Source organism: Pongo pygmaeus, chromosome 6 (genome assembly GCF_028885625.2).
Source record: "Pongo pygmaeus isolate AG05252 chromosome 6, NHGRI_mPonPyg2-v2.0_pri, whole genome shotgun sequence".
NCBI classification, from domain to species: domain Eukaryota; kingdom Metazoa; phylum Chordata; class Mammalia; order Primates; family Hominidae; genus Pongo; species Pongo pygmaeus.
In genome coordinates, this window is record NC_072379.2 from 109,760,202 (window position 1) to 109,783,326 (window position 23,125).

Here is a 23,125-nt window from a genome sequence, read left to right on the forward strand (position 1 = left end):
TGCTCTAGGTATAATTTTCAAATCTCTCTCTGATTCAAAACAGTTAAGGAGCTTCACCGAAGTAACAAGCAAATAACTTAATAATTTACTATGTTGAAACATGGCAAGGAAACAACATGTTTCAGTCCCACACTAAGATTTTAAAGTTACACCATAAAACATAAAGGATTAGTAGTAGAAGTTTAACAGGTTCGACTTTCTGAAATTTCTTTTATTAGCTCACCCCAATATAAAAATAACATAATTCAGATACCTCCAGAGTTTGATACAAATTTAAGAGGAATGATGTTAACTAAAGGAAAAGCTTCTGAAACTATTTTAAAGTAAAAGAAACAATTAAGAATTTAATTTTTTAGTCCAGTCCTCTAAAAATATATTTAAGGCACTGGAAACCCACAGCTTAAAAGATTACAAATCATTGAATTGAAGTGCCAAGTACATTAGTAGTTATTTAAAAATCTTACATAGGGAATATACAGATTTCACTTAAAAAAAAGAGAATTAAGATTTTTGAGGATTTCAGTCATTTTTACAAACAAACCCCCAGAGTCCTGCAAAAATAGAAGTATTTTTGTACAAAGCAAACATTCTGAGACAATAAAATACCACAGTTTTTAAAGGTAAATTGTTTATCTCTCAAAGTTACAAAGCTTTCATGTTAATTGCTATTGTGTCTGCTCATAAGCAACTTTTAACTTTTCTTACAATAGCTTTCTGCATAATATCAACATCTCACTGGCCTATAAACATTTCCAGCATGTAGTCATATCAATTTATTTGTTAATATTAGATATTTCTTTTGTGATAGCATTGACAGTTTCCAATTAAGTCCTAGCTGTTTTTGACAATCTGGAAGGCAATTGTTAAGAACTTCTTAAAACAAAAGGGTAAATTGAGTTAATTTTAACACAACCAAAATACGAAACTTGCTAATTCAACGTGTTTCTCAAACACAAATTTTACAACCTGATGAATCACTATCACACAGAGGCTGACGTTAGAATTTATCAGCCAGACATGCTCATACATCATGAGAGGTTTCAGCACCACAAACAGAGCTTTACAGAGCTCAGCTATTTGTCGAAAATATAGGAGCCAAAATACAACCTATTAGGATGCAGGCATAGTATAGGTCAGTAACAACTTGAGCATGTACCTTGTATGTTTCTTTGAAACCTATCTGCCTGAAGAAGTATCACAAACATATCACAGCACTGAGAATTCATTTTAATCCACATATTTCTTTTAAAGTTTGTTACGAAATATGCATTCTGAATAGACATCCAGCAGTGAGCATTAAAATGAAGTATTTCTGTTACAACCAAAAATATACAGATGCTCAAGGCAAATCATGAACCTACTGATTTGCTTAAATTTTAATATAAATTTCCAGTGAGAGAGAAAAGACATCTGCTTCAATGAGAATGGTGTTTCATACTCTTTCTGTTACCTCTTAATCCTCACATAAAACTAAGCATTGGTCAAAGTACTCAAACCATTTAACTTACAATGGATGCTCTTGTTGCAAAACACAACTTTACCTATAACAAATAAAACTCTAAAGTTTATAGCTGTATGAATGCTACCTAACCTGCTCACCTTGTATGGAGAAAAACACCTTGGCACAAAAATAATTTTTGAAGAATTACATATTTTATAATTGATACTACAAAATAAAATTAAGATTTTCTAACAATAAGCATACCCAATTGAATAGAAAAATATATAAAAACAGTGCAAAACAAAATATATATTTTATAATGTATATAATTGTCAGTAAAGCTAAGCAGCAACAGGTTGGCAGACATATGCTAACCATTTCACCAAGAAAGAAATGAAATAGATTTATGGTACATATACTAGTCATTTAATACTTATTTTAGTGTTAAAGTTTTTATTCTAATTAGACAAAAAGTTTTTAAGTAAAACTACACACAAACAAGCATAAGTTTAAAATAATTCCTTAGTTTATTCATTTAATTATCTCTTGTTTATATTCAATAAACATTTATTGTATGGCTATTAGTCACAGGAAAAAGAGAAATAAATAGGACAAATTTTCTACCATCTAAAACTTATATTCTACTAGATTATATTCTGGTTTATTTTCTTAATCAGTGTTTTCACAAATACATGTTAACTGTGTAATTTGGTAAAGTCCCAGCCTTAATCATTCATACTTTCACAAAATGCTAATGCTCAGAAAAAATACAAAGTTTTTTTCTTGGTCTAAAATGTTTTACTTATCACAATTTTGATGTAAAAGCTTGCTTCAAATGTAATATTGATTTTATTCACTATATCTGCAGAAACTAGCCTAATAGTATCCTTTAGACTGGCTAAATTAAGAGGCATATTTAGGCTGAGTGTGGTGGCTCAAGCCTGTAATCCCAACACTATGGGAGGCTGAGGTGGGTGGATCAGAAGGTCAAGAGATCAAGACCATCCTGGCCAACATGGTGAAACTCCATCTCTACTGAAAATACAAAAATTAGCTCAGTGTGGTGGTGAATGCCTGTAGTCCCAGCTACTCGAGTGCCTGAAGCAGGGGAATTGCTTGAATCTGGGAGGCGGAGGTTGCAGTGAGCCAAGATCACATCATCGCATGCCACCCTGGCAACAGAGCGAGACTCCATCTCAAAAAACAGAGGCATATTTAGTTACCATAAATTATTTCTATGCATAAAACATGGATACCTGTTATGTGACCCCTATTTCAAACTCAAAGAGAAAATGAGAAGAGAATTTCAAAAAGGTTTATCTAGCACAGACAAAATGTCTATATATCTTTACAAGGAGGAGAACCAACTTACTCTATCCACATTAACCCTTACAAGATGTTCCAATAACTATAAAGGATAGTCTTAAAATTTCAGAGATTAACATTTTAGATGAAAAATCCAAAATGTGTCAGAAACTAATAAAGCAAACAATAAAAACAACTACAAAGTTTAAAAGTATACATGTATTAAGAAGTGAAAAAATCTCAATAACATATCTCACAGCCATCAAAAATATGAGGAAATAATTCTAATTATATATGTCACCATTCACAGTATCTTGGGCTTCATCACAATGCTGATTTTCTAGGAGATAGAGAGTAATGAATAGTAACTAAATTGTGGCTATATTTTCTTTGATCCAATCTTTTTCCTCAAATTTCCCAAGACATTATAGCAAATGAGCAAAAATTTTTGTGAAGAATATAGTTGTCATCATTATATTTACTATATTATATATTATATATATTATTACCATTATATATTACTATATTTAAGGGTCCCAAAAGGATATTTTGCAATCAATTAAACAGAAAAGACTACAATGATCTTCTCTTTCAGATGCTAATATTTTCACTACAGCTTTGCTTCTATAATATCATTTTACCCTAATGAATGCATTGCTAACTAGGTCGTTGCTTGGGAGAACTACAGCGTTGTACTGGAATGCCACGTCTAGAAACAGCTACAATCAGTATCATGGAGTTTCGGGAAAAGACAGAACTGACTCCAGTTTTCACACAATAGTGACTACTTTTATCTGTTCATTTGAAAAGTAAAGACTTGAGTGTTAAGAGTGACCATGGCCTAGATTTATGTTATTCTTCTAAAGGAAAAGGAAAATATTATTTTTACAGAGGAGCAAAGTGCAAAATCAGAGTTAATATTAACAGTCACAAAACATATATCCAATTCTAAGAAAAATTATTAAGAGGAAAAACTTTTAAAAAGAATATTACAGCAGAATATAGATTATTTCCAAAATTTGGCCTAAACACTTCATTTACAATATACACAGAAGGCTCATGAATTGAGTAGTATGCATTTAGTATTCTCAAGTGAGAAGACATCATATGAAATAGAACATCATTCCTTTTTGTTCATACTAAAAATAGACAAGCCTACAGAGATTTGAATTTACCTATTCTAGTTCACTCTATATACATCTCAGAAGGCTCCTAGTTCATCTTTGAAATAAGCCATAGAGCATATACCAACTAAGGGTGTAAATAACTCACAGATACGTCAATAGGACTTTTTCTTAGGAGCAAACTGAAGAATTCAAATCAGTAATAAATTCAAAGCTAGCATCATACAGAATTTCAAAATTATTGAGAAGTGGCCCAGAGTAAAAGCATAGCAAACAGAATTGTGGTTGACCTTAGTAAGCCTTTTAGAAGGATGAGCTACAATGACATTTGGAGACCTCACAGTACTTTGTGTGTTTATATTTACCTTTTCTAACTCTACTACATCACTAAGAAACTAATAGTATTATGTGACCATTGTAAAGAAAATCCAGCTTCTCATTAAAATATATGGTTCAGTGTCTGAAGTTATTGATTCAAAATCCAATTGTGATACTCCTTTGTAATGTTTACCAGCCTCTGGAACAAATAATGGAGTGAGCTTGGGACATAAATTAACCCTCCTAATCCTCACATGGAGAATCAGGCTGTAATAAAATAACCTCCCTGTCATTTATGGTACTAGACTCAAGGCTGGTAAAGACAGAAATAGTTCTTAAACCAACAGAGGTATCATTATTAAAGCAATATAGCTAAACACACCCAAATGGTCTTTCAAAAGAATACAATATAAAATTGAAATTCATTACCAGAACTGGGATTAAGGTCAGATACCTCTAGTAAACATCTCTTTAGTAATGGTTTCAGAGAAGAGTCACCTATTCAATAAAAAACAAGAAATCATGTCTCCAAAATAACTTTAAAGCTCTTACCTTCCTATCCCTATTTCCTAGTAAATTAATCAATGAGACAAAATTCTAGTATAGAACTTTCATATTAAATCACTTATTTTTTCAAGATTTTTAAAAAATATTTACATATAAAATGCATGAATTAATATAAGTATATGATACTAACAAGTCAATTCAAACCCTTGAGTGTAAAAAAATTTCTTCTAACCACGGATATGGCATATATAAAATGTATTTAAAAAGTAGAAAACAAAAGATTCATTTATTTCTACAAACAACATATTTTCCACACAAATCAATAGGAATTAAGTGATTGCAGTGAAAAAAAAAAAATGAACCACAACAAAAATAACTGTGTGAGGCTAAAGGGAATTAGGTTTTCCTTCCAGTGGATCATGTGTGCCACAGTCCAGGCTCAGTCCTAAAGTGACAATGCAACGCTTGGGATAGTCTGTTGACGCATGCATAGAAAATAATAAATATATTATTAATATATTATGTTTGGATAAACATGCATTTATATTTACTTGAGTAGAAAGATTACAAATTAAGAAGGAAGGAAAAAGGACAGGAAGAAAAGAAGGAAAAATTCACTAAATTGTGAATATGTGCCAGATTAACAATTTGCTGTGCTCTTAGGAAATCCACTTCAGATCTAAAGAAGGGGTGTGGGAAAATAAACATTTGCCATCTTACAATATGACAGGCATGCTGATAGACAGGCCTCCACATCTCTTTCTGTACATGTATAATGTAATATATATTACATATAAATGTGTATAATACATTACATAATTACAATCCAATTTGTGATCCTCATGAAATTTCTTTGAGTTCAGCATTAACATTCCAATTTTATATATCAGTCTCAGAGAAGTATTTAAGCATTTTTCCCCAAGAAAACATATGAACTATATATTCATATAGTTAATATGAATGCATATTAACTGTAACAAAAATAATAACATAGAGCAAAAAAACAAAAAACCACATGACTCAACACCAAGAGAAATAATAACAGGAACTTTATAAGCATGCCATAACTCACAACAATAACTAATAGGTGATTTTTTGGAGAGGGAACAATCCACCAATAGTACATTAGACTCATTAATTGTTCCTATTATCTTCTAACTCTCTCCATCAGTATGTTCTTTTATAATATTCCTATCTCAGTTTCGCATCAGAAAATGGGGATAAAGAGTCTTTATTTGTCAAATTGCAGTTACTACTTATTTGCCAAACACAAAGAACACTAGTTTATCAAGAAGGGAAAACCTATACATATTCTTATAAATAAAACCTTTAAAATAGGAATATACATGAAGTTCCAAGTAGATGTAAGGCTAGGGACTTTTCAAAGAATTTTTCTGCAATTATTTCCACGCATCTACTTCACATTCCCAATCTATAACGCTCTTCTCTTTCTCAGTCCATTACAGGAAAATACAGAATGGTCAATTATGTTTAACCTGCTTGCCAACTCTCTGATTACACTTATCATGCACAATAACTCAATCTTAGAAGGTACATCCTGCATAAAAAGTGAAGTTTGAGAAGACAGACACTTCTCTTCAACATTTCCATCCTTGTGAGTACTGACACTATAGGCATGGGAAACTCAGAACACCACATCAACACCAACAGCTTAGAGAGTCAGATGTCATTGTGAGCTGATAATGCTTTGCTTTGTTGACTGACGTGTAATCTATTGCAAATCTTGGGTTCTTAGGAGTTCTACTTTATAAATTGTATAATGTAGTTCGAGAACAACATTATTTAATATAGTTTAGATGACAGGGATTGCATATTGATAAAAGAGGTAGCAAAAAGTTTAAATAAAAACTGGACACCATCAAACTTATCTGTGTGATTAAAATCTATAGCTACCCATAGAGGAAGCTGATCATCTATATGTCTGAGTGAAAGAAAGAAGGTGGTTCTTTAAAAGACTTTCTTAGGTTAATGAAATTCTATGGAATTAAATTGACACGCAGAAATATTTTTATGTATAAAGAAGCTCCTCAGTATTCAACGAGTACTAAAGTCACTATGTTGACCTATGTTCTCATCCCAAATGATATGGCCGAGCTTAGTTGTTGTTACTGTTGTTATTTTAATGAGTCATTTGTATGTTAGTGCTCCTTCCAAGGATCAGGTCTAATAGTAGCAAGGTTTCTAAGCAGGGAAGCAAGGAGTGGCCCATGTTTTATTCACACACCATTTGTTGAAGATCTACTGTGTACCAGACAAAATATTAGCTACTAGAGATTCAACATTGACTGCAATAGACAAATCTCCTGACACCCTAAAACTTAGAGTGAAAAGGTAAATACCAACAAATGAATCTGGCAATTGCAATTCAGGGAAACAAAAGTATGATAGGCAGAGGGACAATTACACATATTTGGGGGGAGTTCAACATTCTCAGTTATTGTAAGGTAGTCCAGAAAGGCTTCTAACTCAGAGCTAAGACAATCTTTACACAATATCCCAATTAGAGGGCAGAGAAATGTTAAGGTAGATTAGGGATGGCATGAAGATACTAGTAGGCTGAAAATTTTTAGTAATGACAGAGTGCTAGGCAACTGGGAGAAAGTTCTGAAGGACAAAGCAGGAGCTGGCTTCAGAAAGAAAAATCAGGAGGTGGGTAAAAATCAAACTTTATTTTGTGCTAACCATGTTAGAAACCAATATCCTAGGAAAAAATGACTATGCCAAATTTAAAAGACCAGAATTAATTTATAAGGGTACAAAGATTCGTTTGTCATATTTCAATCCTAACTCCCTATGTAGTCTAGCACCCAGCTTCCTCCAGATTTAGAAATATGAGAAGACGTGGGAAATAAAAGACAAAAGAAAATAGACATAGGCACACTCTATACTCCATCCTCTTAAACCTTCTCTAATCTGAAATCACACATACTCAAAAGCCTCACAAGCGTACTCTCAGAAACAAACACCCTTTATCTTCACAGTTATTATAGTCCAGTATTTGATCGATATCTAATTTCAGATATTTTAAAAATACATCTCCTGTGAAATTCGTAGATGGTCAAAGTGTCACTCCAGCTTTCTACTGTCTCCCCAAAGGACAAACAAAGGAAAGAGAGCCTAAGTATTCTGCGTAATTTTGTATATAGAAGCCCAAACGTAATGTAATGTAAAATTGTGATTGATGTCTTTGATTTTAAGATTGACCTAGTTCTGTTTCCACTGTCAATTGTATTTCTTTTTCAGAAATTTCACAAATATGTTACATAGAGTTTAATGAGTATATAAACAGATATAGGAAAAACCAAAAAAAGTACTGTGTCTAATTTCCTTAGACTATATTTTGTATAATACCAGACATACTTCTAACTACCTAGATTTTATATCACTTTCTTCAGATAATATTTTTAAAATGTTCTCTATTATGTTTCCAATTGGAACGTTGAACTCAAAACTTAAAGAAAGAGTATTTGTAGATGTACTGATCCACATAAATCAGGTATCCATTCTAGATTTTCTATAGTTTCTTATCATTGTGCTCTCCTAAGAAGCAAAGTTTTATTAATATTATCTAAGATAAGGCAGTCTAATTTGGATTATTAGAGTAAAAAGTACATTATGTCACAGCATTTTTGAAAGCTCAGTTTTGAGGATGCATTTTTATAGTATTAACTTATCTCTTCTGTTATGAAAAACATAAAATTTGGAGATATTTTTGCTGTGAAATTTTATCAGAAGTGTTTTGGGGAACTCTGATACATGCATTATGAAAATAGTTATTTTTCAATTCTTCAATAATGTTTTGTTTGAAAAAAATTTTTGGAGATTTTCGCCTGAAACCAAAGAGAAAATTCTAAACAAAAAATAAATAGGATAAAAGCACATCACATCCACCTTCCTGTGACATTTAAAATACTCATACCCGAGTATACTCTGAAAAGACCTCTTTAATATACCGATGCTAGCTCCTAATTTAGTGGAGAGGACTCCATCTCACACAGCAGATGTATCTGTTCCATTTCACTATGGTAACAATAATAGAAAAGGGCCAGGTAGCCTCTTAAACAAAATATTTACTAAATATATGTAACAGAGTGATTTTCATTTTATTGATAAGGGAATTCTACCCCAATACTAGGCTATACTACTCAAGCCAGTTGTTTCAGTGTGAATACTCAGAATATCAGGTAGAACATGTAAGTAATTCAGCACAAATTGTCATCTCATTCTGGAAAAAAATGAATCCAGTTTTAGCTTTACTGAAACCAGAAGATATAAAACACCATAATATCTATGAGACCAATGGCCCCGATTTTGAAACTAAAACTAAATATGAGGATATTATAACACTCTACTGATTACATATCTATAAAGTACTTTTTAAGATACAAGACATACTCATACATATTATGCCTGGGATTTGATTTATTATCCATATCTACTCTGTGATGTCAAAACAATGATGCTAACCTACCTTGATGAATTATTGGTCATAAGGAAGGAGAAACTGAATAAAAATATTTTCAGACAAATCTGCAATCCCATTGAGTCTTTCCATTCCTCCAAAGTAAGCACTGTGACAGAGCTGTGTCTTTCTTAGAAGTGATGGGCCTTATCAATAAAGATTGTTACTGTATTGGGAAAAGCTAACCCTGTGATCTTTAAATACTCTGGCTTCAGAAAGGAATTTTAATATTAAACCTCTTCCAAAGTTCTTGACTTGAAATCCCAACATTACCATCATGATGCCACATTATTCTTTTAAAATATACCATTTCAAAATATGAAATAATTTTTACATGTTAATAACTTAGTATATTTTATTGCAGAATTAACATACGCTTATTATACAAAATCAAGAACATACAAAAAGAGGGCCTCATATTCTCCCTGTCTCCCAAATACACTCTTACAAAAGCCTGTCATTCTACCCTTGACAAACTTTATAATATTATCTCTTGACTCCACTATTTCACTCTTAATCCAGACTAGAGCTGCCCACACTTTCAAGGTATCATCAAAGACCTCTTATCTCAGAATAAAAGATGACTTCAGTGCCCATCCAGTTATCCTCCTACAGCCCTCAAACCTCCCAATGATGTAACCGACAGACATTACCATTATATAGTGAATAGTAGGTCAGTTGCTTATATGTCACCCTACAATTTTTTTTTTTTTTGAGACAGAGTCTTGCTCTGTTGCCCAGGCTGGAGTGCAGTGGCATGATCTCAGCTCACTGCAACCTCGGCCTCCTGGATTCACGCAATTCTCTGCCTCAGCCTCCCAAGTAGCTAGGATTATAGGCGCCCACCACCATGCCCGGCTAATTTTTGTATTTTTAGTAGAGACAGGGTTTCACCATCTTGGCCAAGCTGGTCTTGAACTTCTGACCTCATGATCCACCCACCTTGGCCTCCCAAAGTGTTGGGATTGCAGGCGTGAGCCACTGCGCCCAGCCACCCTATTATATTTTTTAAAAGTCCTAGGAGTAAATAGATTTTTCCATTTCATGGTAGCCTGAGAAATTTGTTTCTTTCTAATCTTAACCAATTCTATTTTAGAAATAAAAAAAATGAACCTAATCTACATCCCATAGGGCAGCCCTGCAAATTATTGATTATGCTAGCCTTTCTCTAAGTTTTGTTTGTTCCATACTGAAGAAACCCATGTCCTTAAAGCAATTCAGGTCACTCTTCTCTGGATATGATTCAAGTCATTAAAGTCTCTCTTAAAATATAGTACCAGAAATTGGATGCAGTCCTCCAGGTGTGCTAATCTCTAATCTCTGGAGTAGTATTAACCAAATTCCTGCACTATTTTCAAATGGAAGCAAAGCCAGCTGTAAACGAACAAAGATAATTCCACTTGATCCCAAATGATGTGGTTAACAGCATCATCAATATCATCATCACCAGCACTTAGGAAATGCTAAGCATGAGCAGACATATAAACTCATTTAACCTCTATGAGAAAGATTCTTTCAGCAACCATATTTTATATTATAAGTAAGAAATTTCAGGTAAGGAACTTTAAGGAACATCACTAGCAAGTTTTTATAGGTGGTAGTGACAGGGATTTGTTCTCCATGTTAAACAAATTGAAAGGTTGAAAGGTGGTTAGCTTGCTGTGGAAAGGTGGTTAGCTTGCTGTTATTATCATAACAGCACAGAATTAAGAATCTCACTACAAACAAACAGAAATGCATAAATCTAGAGGCTAACGATATATAGTCTTTGTCATGTTGAAATGCTGCAAAAATATGGTGGGTTGGTTCACTTTCTAGTGGCAATAAGGTTTGGTGGAAATGTGGTAAACTTCCTCCACCTCAACTATTTGATAGCATTTATAGTGGTATAACAGAAATAAAGTCAGCTTTATTTATGAGAAGACTCATTCTATATTCAATTTATAATAATAAGCATGCTGGAAGAGCCATCTAGATACCTTATAAAAACGGTATTTTCCATTGGAAGTAAAGAATTTTAACCAGTGTTAGTTGGTGATTATTCATTTCACCATTTCCTAATCATGGCCAAAAAAATATGTTAAGCCAGAATTCACAATTTTTCCATTATGCAAAAACACTACCATATTGTTTTATCTACTTAGTAAGATCATTTTTTTCTATTTCATACACTCAGACCACATTGCTCAAAATAAGAAAAGGCAAATATAATAATCAAGCTTGATAAGCCGAGAAGCAGAGCAAATGATAGGAAAAAAATAATTTGATTTGAGGAATAAAAATATTAAATTACTACTTCAATGCTCTGAATGATAAAAGCATAGAGTCAGAAGCAGTCCATTTCTAAAAACTAAGTGGTATTTCAACAGCTCTAACAAAGGAGAACAGAAACTAGTCTTGGATTTTTATGAGAACTTTAATATGAATGATTTAAGAAATTATACTTTAAAAATCTCATTCAGTTAAAGTACAGATGTATATGCTACAACTTTTGGTTTTGGTTTTTTGTTTTTAAACAGGGTCTCACTCTGTCTCCCAGCCTGGAGTGCAGTGACATGATCTCAGCTCCCCGCAACCTCTACTTCCCAGGCTCAAGTGATCCTCCAGCCTCAGCTTCCTGAGGAGCTGGGATTACTGGCATGAGCCACCACACCCAGCTAATTTTTGTATTTTTTTTTTTTTAATAAATGGGGTTTCCCCATGTTGCGCAGGCTGGTCTCCAGCTCCTGAGCTCAAAGCTATCTGCTCCCCTAAGCCTCCCAAAAGGCTGGGATTTCAGGCCTGAGCCACCATGACCAGCCTTGTGCTACACCTTTGTATAAACCTACTTTAAAATACAAAAAGGTATTCCATTCATTCTTTTCAAAAGATTTAGTGAATGTGAATAATGTCATATTGCCTAGAGTAATCTTGATATTTTTGTTCCACTGGAAAAAAACAAGGTCCCTTTAACTAAAGGTTTTCTTCTGCTATTGTCACTTCAGCACTAGCAAAACTAGGGTGACAGCTCATAAAGAAAATAACCAAAAGCTCTCACTTTGTCCAGTGACATGGCAGCCCTCCAGCACTGGCATTTCCTGCCCTAAATTAACTCCAGGGGCCATAAGATCAAAGTAAGAAGGAAGTAGCGTGTCTTTCTCTTTGGTTGTGGCAGCTACTTTGTATTACATAGGCAATATAATTAAGGTTTCTTATATAACCACTTAAGCTATTTTAAATTGTACTAAGCATCTGCAAACAAACAAATGTTATTTCTTGTTCCAAGTTAGGTATAACTTGTAAATAAAACCCTGCAAAATGGCTCACAATAAATCAAAATAGTCCTACAAGAAAACAGAAAGCTAGAAAAAGATTAGAGATAAGGTCCTGCCAATAGACAATTCTATTTTAAAAGAAAAAAATTCAGCTGAAGTCCTATTTGGTTCTCATGAACCTGAAAGGATAGTTAGTTGTTTTGCCAAAAAAAAAGTCCCAGACATTATTTGGTCACTTGCCTGGAATAGCTTGGCATTTCTGCACTCTCAAGTAATAAAACTTACTTGTAAAACCCTTTAAGGCAACAGAGATTGCCTGTATTTATTTACTAGGAAGGGAAAATGTTGAAAATTATGATGTATTCAAAGACCACAACTATGGGAGAAAATGCCATACTGCTAAATGTTTTTCAGTTGACATGATTTTTAAAATTATCTCTATTGATCTCTTTATTTAAGATTCGATTTGGCTATTGTGAGAATAATGAACAAATAAATGAATGTGATATCCATTTGATATCTAGTATTTCACCAAAAAAAAGGAATAAGCCTGGATTTTTTATCTTTGCCCTATTTACATTGTACAATGAGGAAAAAATTTTGGAATGGAGCTAACAAAAGATCTAAATTAAGACACGATTTTAAAGCTCTGGGAATTACAGTGGCACTATTACCCAGAAGCAAAAAATCCTAAATGATTCTATGAACAGGTAACAAACTACAAAAAACAGGTAACAAGGGCCAGAGACTGGACTAGATTGGTATTTCTTTTTGTTCAAAAAGTATTTACTAAGAAACTAAAATGTTAGAAGCTTCAGGGGATACAAAGATAGGTAACTTCCCTGAAATAATTGAGAATTATCTATGGTGGGAAAAACTATGAGAAAGGAAAGAGATTTTTTAAAAATGCTATAGCAATTAAGCAGCTTCCAGATATATTTTGGGAAAATTACAGATAGTGGTAATTAGCCTAACCCTGATATGCAAGTTAATCATCTCTCCCATCTAGAAAGTTGTTCTTTTTGTAACAGAAGACACATAAAATAGTGTCTATTCACTTTATAAAAATAGCAATAAACCTCAAATTCAAGTAGAAACAAAATACATTTTCCTCTAAATAAAAAAAACCTATTTTGAGCTAGGAAAAGAGAATACCTATTAAAATGTATTTTGCTTGCTGGAAATCTGGTTTAACTCACAATTTCCCAGCAAAAGGAAAAACTAGGATAATTCTTTCTCTGACAAGATTGCCTGTGCTGTTGGCAACACTCTTCAAAAACTGAAACTCTAATTTTTAATTTTACAGTTACCTCCTAGCCTTCCATGGTCTCATCTACTAAACCAAAGTTAGAATTACATTTCCTACATATGTTTTTTTCTTGGAGTTCAATGAATAGGACTGAAAATAAAGATCAGAAAAGAAAGAAGAGAGACTCAAATTAAGGAAACCAACTAAAAACAGTGAGACATAAGAACTAAAAGGCAAGGGAAGAAAAAAGGGACAGAGAAAATACAGAGTTGTGGCAAGAAGGAAAGAGGGAGACCAAGACTCAGGGGGGATTTCAGAGGACAAAGCCTTCTGTCTACTTTAAGTGTTAGCTTACTTGGCTTCATTAAATGTTGGCTTGTGTCTATTATCAGCTGCTCTTTACTGCCCTGTAAAATAACAATAACAACAAAAAACTGGTTGGCAAAGGCAGATATGACATGAAGTAGCAATGACCTGGCTAATATGAACCTTTGGACAAGATCATGTCTTCCTGAGCCCAGGTGCATCAATACTGGATATTTTCTGCCTGCCCATTCAATCTCCAGAGTTCTGAAACCTAAATAAAATTCAACGTATAGCTGGGTGCCTTTCAAAACACTGTGCATCATTTAATATCATATTCACTGTTGAATAAACGTCGTAAAAACTAAGAACATAAGACATGAGAAAGCTAAGAAATGTAATTGGGAAGGGCTAAATAAGTTAACAGAGCCAAGCCATTTTGGCCAGATGGCTTTTTGCAATTTTGGAAATATCTGAACTTCTCACAAATGTCACAGGATGTAGAACTGAAAATATTTCCATCTGCCCCAACCAAAGAAACTATTGCTCTTCATTCATGCAAATGATAATTCCATGCTATCCTCCAAGTTATTAAGACTGTTTGGCCATTTAAGAAGAAAAATAGTCTATTCTTCCACTGAAAGGGTAATTCTAAAGCCACTTACGTAAATGACTGAGTGACAAAGCAAATAAGAAATTAATACATTTGAGAGAGCTGCTGGAAATAGTTTCTTCTTACATACTCTGCTTATAATAGAGGAAAATATCTATGAGACATAGTACAGAACTTGGGTGATGAAGTAGTTTAAGAATTATGAAATAATATGACTTTTTAAATTGAAAAATGAATGGCTAGTTGGTGAAAGAGTCAGGACTAGCACTCGGATCTTCCACCTGCAATCGTCTCTACCCTATGCATTAGTGTCTGTAGGTTCTGGTGTGACTGGGGATGGAGAAAGCAAAAGAGAATCAATAATTAACTCAGATTTTTTTTTTCTGGTGTTACCACCAAATTCCATACTTATAATACCCATGTTTAATTTTAAAGTCTTTGATATAATTTAATTCCTTTAAAATAATACTATAAAGAATGTGAATTCAGCTCCCTTAAACCTCTTCACATTTCCCCTCCCAATCTTTCCTCAAATTATAATTTTATCACAACTTTTTTTAAATCAACATTAATATATGCATTATTATAAATTATTACACCTGAGCCACATAGTATGCCAGGGTTACATTTCTTTTTTTTTTTTTTTTTGTATAATTTTGTATTCCCTACAGATAATCACTGCCTTAGCCTTATCTTTTTTTAGGTTGCTTAATTTTCTATCTACCTACAATAATTTATTCCCAAACTCTACAGAACTATAAATCTGCAAACATTTCTGGTCTACTATAGTACCCTTCCCATTCTCTGTATCATTGTGGGTTTATGGGGGGTTTTATTCCTCATTGGCATTTTAGTGACATTTCAATGAAAACAGATGAACACATGTGCTCAATCAATCATATTTAACCAGGAGCTAGAGATGTTTGTTTGTTTGTTTGTTTAAGAAATGGTCTCGCTATGTAGTCCAGGCTGGTCTCAAACTCCTGGGCTAAAGTGATCCTCCTGCCTCAGGCTCCCAAAAAGCTAGGGCTACAGGTGTGCACCACCATGCCTGGCTAATTTTTAATTTTTTTTTGTAGAGACAGGGTCTCACTATGTTGCCCAGGCTGGTATCGAACTCTTGGCCGCAAGAGATCCTCCTGCCTTAGCCTCCCAAAGCGCTAGGATTACAGGCATGAGCCACTGTTCCTAAAGATCGGTATTCAATTTTGCATACATGAAAATCTGAACACAGGGTCAGGCACGGTGGCTCATGCCTCTAATACCACCACTTTAGGAGGCCAAGGTAGGCAGATGACCTGAGATCGGGAGTTCAAGACCAGCCTGGCCAACATGGTGAAACCTCATCTCTACTAAAAACATAAAAATTAGCTGGGTGTGGTGGCACATGCCTGTAATCCCAGCTACTCAGGAAGCTGAGGCACAAGAATAGCTTGAACCCAGGAGGCGGAAGTTGCAGTGAGCCAAGATCGCACCACTGTGCTCCAGCCTGGGCAACAGGGTGAGACTCTGTCTCAAAAAAAAAAAAAAAAAAAGAAAGAAAGAAAGAATAGAAAAGAGCTTAATTTGAAGTAAGAAACCCATGTATTAAATATCATAATATCAGAAGTATTACAAAGCTGCCTGCATAACTTTCATAAATAGTATCATTTTATACACATATTGAAGTAATCAGAAAAAGTGCAACAAGTAGGTTTCACTTTGATATTTTTCTTTCCTGAACAGGACAAGCAGATCACTACAATTAACACCTATTGTGAATTTACAGGGATTCAGGTGGAAAATAATTCATGTTAAACAGAGGTTCCAAACATCATTAACAGAGACTGAGAAATTGGGCCAGTATGCATGAGAGCACAAATCATAAAGGTTATGTGTGTTAATGAGAAAAAGACTATTTATTAGCTTGCAATTTAAATATAAAGCCCTTCTCCCTCAATGACTTAAAATGGAGCAATATCCTATACCTGAGGACAAGAAAAGGCAGTGCCCTCAATTAGATGAACAACTCTCACGGTCCCAAAACTTTTATTGTTGTCACTGAAATTCATCATTCTGATTTTATTTTTAGATTGTGATATCTTTTATGTTACAGACAGAAAGCTTGTGAATAGAAGCCATCCTGTACTATTGTACACTTTTTTGGAAGTTTAAGAGACTATATATTTACTTTTACTCAGTTGCCAAGCAGCATATTTCCTAACTTTTGTGTGTGCTCCAATCAATGTTTTACATTTGTTCTGAGGTCAAAAAAGAGAAAAATATTTGCAGATATCATGAAAAAAATCAACATGTCATTTAAAAACTAAAGACATCCATCTTTGGAAACTGCCATTTTATTACACAATGAGAAAACAAAAGAATGGATTTCAAAAAGAGGTGACAGATAATTATGATACTGTATAAATATTAAATGCAATTGTGATATTATAACTACTAAGAAGTAATTTAATTTTCTGAATACATATTTGAGGAATCCCACCCCCAACCCCCAACCTCTGCACCAGGCTAAATAAGCGAGGTAAACACTCATGACACAAGGCTATGCAGCATTCACACTTGAGGTCAAAAATTCAAAAAATAAATCCATAACAACAGGTGTTATCCTAAAAGTACTGAGATGTTCCCCATGAAAGACTAGCAATTTTGGATTTTTAAGAAAATAAAGTAGAAATGCTCTATCCATACACATTTTTTAAAACCCACCTTGGGTCATTTCACAAATATTTATTTCTTAGCAATCCATTTTCCTTTGCTTATAAATTTCCTGTATCACTGATTTCAAATGAAAGAATTCTTTTACAGCCACTTCTTACTAAAGCCAAGAAATAGAATAATACCTTTAAAAAAGATAACTGTAACTGTGGAAAGGCACAGAAAGTAAATATAAACCACAGTCAGTGACTGATCCTCCATCAGGGCCATATGAATCTCAGGACATTTATTGTGCTATCTAAGTGAGAAAATGCATTCTCATTTTAAATAATAACACTAGAAATCTCTTTGTGCATTAGAAATAAACCAGTGCAGATACTGTATATTCAAAGTAACCCATATGCACTAATCAATGATGTAACCAAAGCTTTAAAATGGTTAGTTTTCTATTTCTCTTATTCATTCATTACCCTACCCTGTTTGGAAAACTTTTTAAAACATTATTATTTCCATCTCAGTGTCACAGATACACTGCAACATTGTCAAATAAAATGATTGTTTCTGGACTAACAAAATCTCTATTTTTCTTACAAGGCAAACCCATCATGTTGTGACAAAACCTACTACATTTACTAGATAAAAGCAGAGCCAAAACTATGAGCACAAATAATACTTCTCTATGTCTCCCCAGTATTTGGCATTAGTAACATAATGTGCCAGAGTTTCCCTGAATAACTGCAAGTTCCTCTTCCTACAATACTTCTGTAAATACACAATATGGCCACATTCAATTTAAACTTCCAGTTAGACAATATCTAGTCAATGTCTACTTCACAGGAATAGTAGTAAATTCTAGGAATATAGCAGTGAGCAAGATAGATCATAATTTCTGCCCTTGTGGATCTTAGAGTCCAAAAGTCACATAAGCTGGGAGTCAGATATATTTGGAGAGGTTAAGGGAGAAATTATACCTTCCATAGAGAAGCTGATCATAATGCTCATCGGCACAGTAGCTCAAATATAGCGTGTCTATCTCAGAAGTGACAGGATCATCCTTTCCTTTGTGTTCCTATAGTTTTCACTTCTTTTTCCCCTTTCTTACTATCCAAAATACTTATGCGTATTTAAAAGTTGCTGAGTTAAAACATATTAAATCCACGGGGGATAGAAATTCTAGGAGACTGGCCATATAAAAAACAGTAGACAAGAAATAAGTGAATGGATTACAATGAAAGAGATACCTCCCACAAGCAAATGAGGATTCTTGAGCATTTATTCAATAGATGTTTCTTAACTATTTATGTGCCAGTACTGAGTAAACAATGTTGAGCAACATACAGGCCCTAATGTTACTAACAGTCTTGCAAAGGAGAAAGACATTAAGCAAATGATCATTAAATATATAAATACAAAGTGTGATAAATGTTATGACAGCAAAACATGAATATTGTCTTAAAGGGGCCTGATCTGAACTGTAGGTTCAGGGAGGATTTCTCTGAGAAGATATTGTCTAACCTGGGAGAGTCAAGCTAAATAGGTGCAAAGAAGGAGGAAGAACCTTCAGGGTAGAAATGTGCATATGTTGTGTAGAGTTTAGGAAAAGCAACGTAGGATCTACAACAAAAGAATATGTTTAGGTTCAGTGTGGCTGGAGGAGAGGAAACTAGAGAATATGCTGAGAAATACAACTGAAGACATATACTCATGCAAGTATATGAAATATATTTAGGATTTGGATCTTCATCTAGCAAGAAGCAGCTTTGTGAACATACGCACATATGTCAAAAGGGAATACGTGTAGTTGCCTCTCTAGAGAGGAACTGTGGCCGGAGGACAAAAGCAGGAAGGAGACTTACTTGTCACTGTATAGGCTGTTGTGCCTTTTCAATTTTATCTTTGTATGTCTATTACCTATTTAAATGAAAACAATGTCATCTAGATATTTAACTCACTGGCTCTATTAGGAAGAATTAATTATCAGAGATCAAACAAAAGGCCATCGCTCTGGTCTGGGTAGGCCAAGCAGCAGCAGAGATAGTAAGAAGTTCAGAATGATAACGGATTTGATAATAAAATCAACAATTTGTTCCAATGGACTACCAAGTAAGTAAGAAGATACAATAGGAACAGCATGTACCCTAGACGAGGTATTAGGTGAACTCTTTCCACTTGCTCTCAAGTGTCAACTGAGCATCGCATCAGGGTGAATACTGAGTCTGGTGGTTGCAAAGACTTAAGTAATACTAAGGGACTATTAGAATCATGAGCCACTTCTTACTAAGAAGCACAATTCTATGAAGCAAAAACTTGGGAGAAAAACAATGTGTATAACTCAGAGCAGTTAAAAACAAACAAATAAAAACATTATTCCAAAGGATGCATTTGGAAAATTGTGCTATTAAAGGCAAATGCTAAAAGTCAGCTATTCTCTGGATATGTTGGCTCCATTCATCATTCAACGCCCATTCAGAGTAATGAATGGTATTCAATTGAGAGTATTGAAAAGTACAGAAGCTAGAATGCACATATACTGACTTAGGAGAGATTAAAGGAATACCAACAAAAACTAAATTTTGTCTAAAGGTTAAAAATGAATTCAGAGGAATATAAAAAATAAGTGAAGACAAGTTGTAACATACTATACCCACAAATGAGTGCAATAGCTAAAATATCTCTCAGGTAACTAAAAATGCTAATTAAAAACTTATAATTAAAAATGGATCTGTGCTGTTCTTGTCAATATAACATGCTTTTTTATGAGGAAGGAAAGAGGTGGGGGAGGGAGGGGAGGAAAGGGAGGAAGGGAGGGAGGGAGGGAAGATTATCTTGTTCCTCTGATTTCTTGCTAGCTTTAAAAAGAGCTAAATATTATTTTTCTTTTAATATTAAATTCCCTTTCACTTATCTGGGTCAAGAATGCCTTCTCAAATCCTCCCTATAATCCAAGAAAAACACTAAAGAAAAATAAGCATACTTATAGGAAGTAGACAAATTGCCACTAGAACCCAAATGATAGCCTGTTTGTTTAGCTTAGAACCAGACCTCAAAAACTAATAGGAGAACAGTTAAACATCTTAGAAGTGCATTTCCAGCAGCCTAGGCAGAGTTAATATTAAATGTAGCACAGAAAGCAAGAGTCCCTACATCCTGCTCTATCATCTAAATTGTAAACTCCACGAGGGCAAGAACCAAGGCTGCTCTATGCCCAGGGTCAACATAGTAATAGGAATGTAAAAAGATCTTAAAAAATATTTATTAAGTTAATGGATGAAGAAGGGAATTAAGAAAGAAACGTTTTGAAAAAAAACAAATCGATATTGTTCTATCTGCAATTGAATTAGATGTGTTCTGGAGGCAGAAGCCTTAACTGGGTGCCAGAGGTAACACTGAGTTCAACAGATGCTGCTGCTACTAAATGTATCCTCCATCTCCTAACATTTCTTTCAATGGCTCCATCTTTGTGTCATAAATTTTTTCGCTAAGGTCTTGGCTTTATATTCATAATAATTAATTTGTTCTTCCTATGGCTCCATTTTATTTCAGAGCTCTTCCATTTAGTTTTCTACTTTCACAATCACACTTTAATTTTAAAAGCTATTTCTTATTATCTGTTCCTTTTTCTTAGATGCTAATCTTGTTTTAGAGACTCAATATTCTCTCAAATTATTTGGAAGAATTTATAATTTCTATAAGTTTTCCATTATTCCCTAACTAAATTTTGTTTCCTCTCAGGTCGGGGGGCTGTTCTTGTTGCCGTTGTTGTTGCTGTTGTTGTTGTTGTTTTAAATTCAGTCCTATATATTCATTGTTTTGAATCTTCGTCAAATATCTTGTGATTGATGGTTCACATAAATCAATGAGAAATTGGTTTAATTAATATAAAGGTCTTGCATGGGACTTTTCTGAAATTCTTTATCTTTCCCAACGGTTTCCCTCCAAAATGAGAACATTGACAGAAAGTTGTCTGTAGGCAACAGAGACTTGTAAACTGGAAGGATTACATCAACATGCATGGAAAAATATGAGAACACCTGTTGGCAATATCTCTAAGCAGCCACATAAAAAGGGATTTATCCAGTGGGTCACTTTACTGCTCTGTTCTCTGAGACATAGCTCCTTTCTCCTCTCATTACTTTTCCACCATGGAGATTCAGACTCGTTAGGCTTAGTCCTCTGCTTCACTCTCTGGGCCTGAAAGCACATTAGTGGCTCTAGCCCTCCATAGACAGACTGTTTTAATTTTAGTGGTTGCGAGGCAGGAGCGACCACTTCTGGAATGGTAAAGTAAAGACCTCCAAAAATCTACTCCTCCATAAAAGCAACCAAAACACAAACAATTGTCAAAATAAACTTTTTCAGAATTCCAAAAGTTGAACAAATGCTTGCAATGTTCCAAGAAGGATTTATTCAACAAAAATAGCTGAATCTTGCTAAGAACAGTGAGCTTTCTATGGTTTTAAATTGCTGCTTTGGGAAACAGTTTGGTAGTTCCTGAAAATGTTAAAAATACAGTTACCATATGACCCAGCATTTCAACTCCTAGGTATATACCCCAAGAGTATTGAAAACATATGTCTATGCTAAACCCTCTACACCAATGTTCATAGTAACATTATTCATATCAGGCAAAAAATAGAAGCAGCCCAAGTTTTCATCATCTGTTGAATGGATAATAAAATGTGGTACATCTATACAATGGAATTTTATTTGGCAATAAAAATAAATGAAGTTCTGATACATGCTAAAATATTGAGGAATCTTGAAAACATTATGCTAACTGAAAGAATCCACTCACAATAAGTTAAATATTGTATGATTCCAATTACATGAAATAGTAAAAGCAGGCAAATCTATAGAAACAGAAAGTAGAAGTAGACAGTGCTTGCCAGCCCTAGGGTAGAGGAAGGAATAGGGAATGATTGCTAGAGTGCATGGGTTTCTTTTGGGGATAAGGAAAATGTTCTGAAATTCCACAGTGGTAATAACGTACAACTCCGTAAATATATTAACATTCATGGAATTACATACATTAAAAGTGTGAAACCTACAGTAAATGAATTATATCTCAATAAAGTTGTTGTAAAAACATTTCAGTAGATGACAGTTTTTACCTGGGACAAAAATACTATTTAAAAAAGACATATTAAGGTGAGATTACTGCAATAATTTCCGTCTTTTAGGCTTTACAGAGGACACTTCACAGATTTATTTGCTTCTACCTTTATTCATTCTAAAATTACTTCTGGGAGTATAATCTCACAATTGCAAATAGTGGATGACATACGTGTATGTGTGTGTGTCTGCGTGTGTGTGTGTGTGTGTATGTGTCTGTGTGTGTTACCAAATGAGTATAGTAGTTTATTTATTGTCAAATGATTATACTTTGTTATGAAACACTTGAATAGTAATAGTTTCTCTAAGTGCTTCATGTGGAATAACTCACTGTATGTTCAAAGCTATTCTATGAGATTGGGGCTATAATTAACCATAGGAAAAAAACTAAAACAGAGTTAACTTAATGAGGCCAAGGTCACAGATAGAGTAAATAAAATTTGAATCTAGACAGGCTGGCTCCAGAGTCTGTGCTTTTATCCACTTGCTATGCTGCTGCTGTAATAAAAAATTTTAAAGAGTACGTTAAAAGTAATACAGTAAGTAGTTATGTTGAAGACATCACAAATATACAACACAGAGAAGATAAAATAAAACAGAACTAAAACCAATCCCTTCATGTTTTATAATAAGTTATTACAGCTTGGGATATAATTTCAGTGATAACAACAAGTCAGAAGTCAAAAGAAAGAAGAAGATGTGGTCTGAAACTGTTGAGTGACTCAAAAAGTGGATCTAATAATGAAAAACACTGATATTGA

At 33.9% G+C, this 23,125-nt stretch overlaps 1 protein-coding gene across 7 annotated transcripts in view; it reads right to left on the reverse strand.

Moving 5' to 3' along the window:
- The window catches only part of IMMP2L (inner mitochondrial membrane peptidase subunit 2), a 945,432-nt gene that overhangs the window by 463,087 nt on the left and 459,220 nt on the right, over positions 1 to 23,125 (reverse strand). The gene's annotated exons all lie outside the window — the stretch shown is intronic.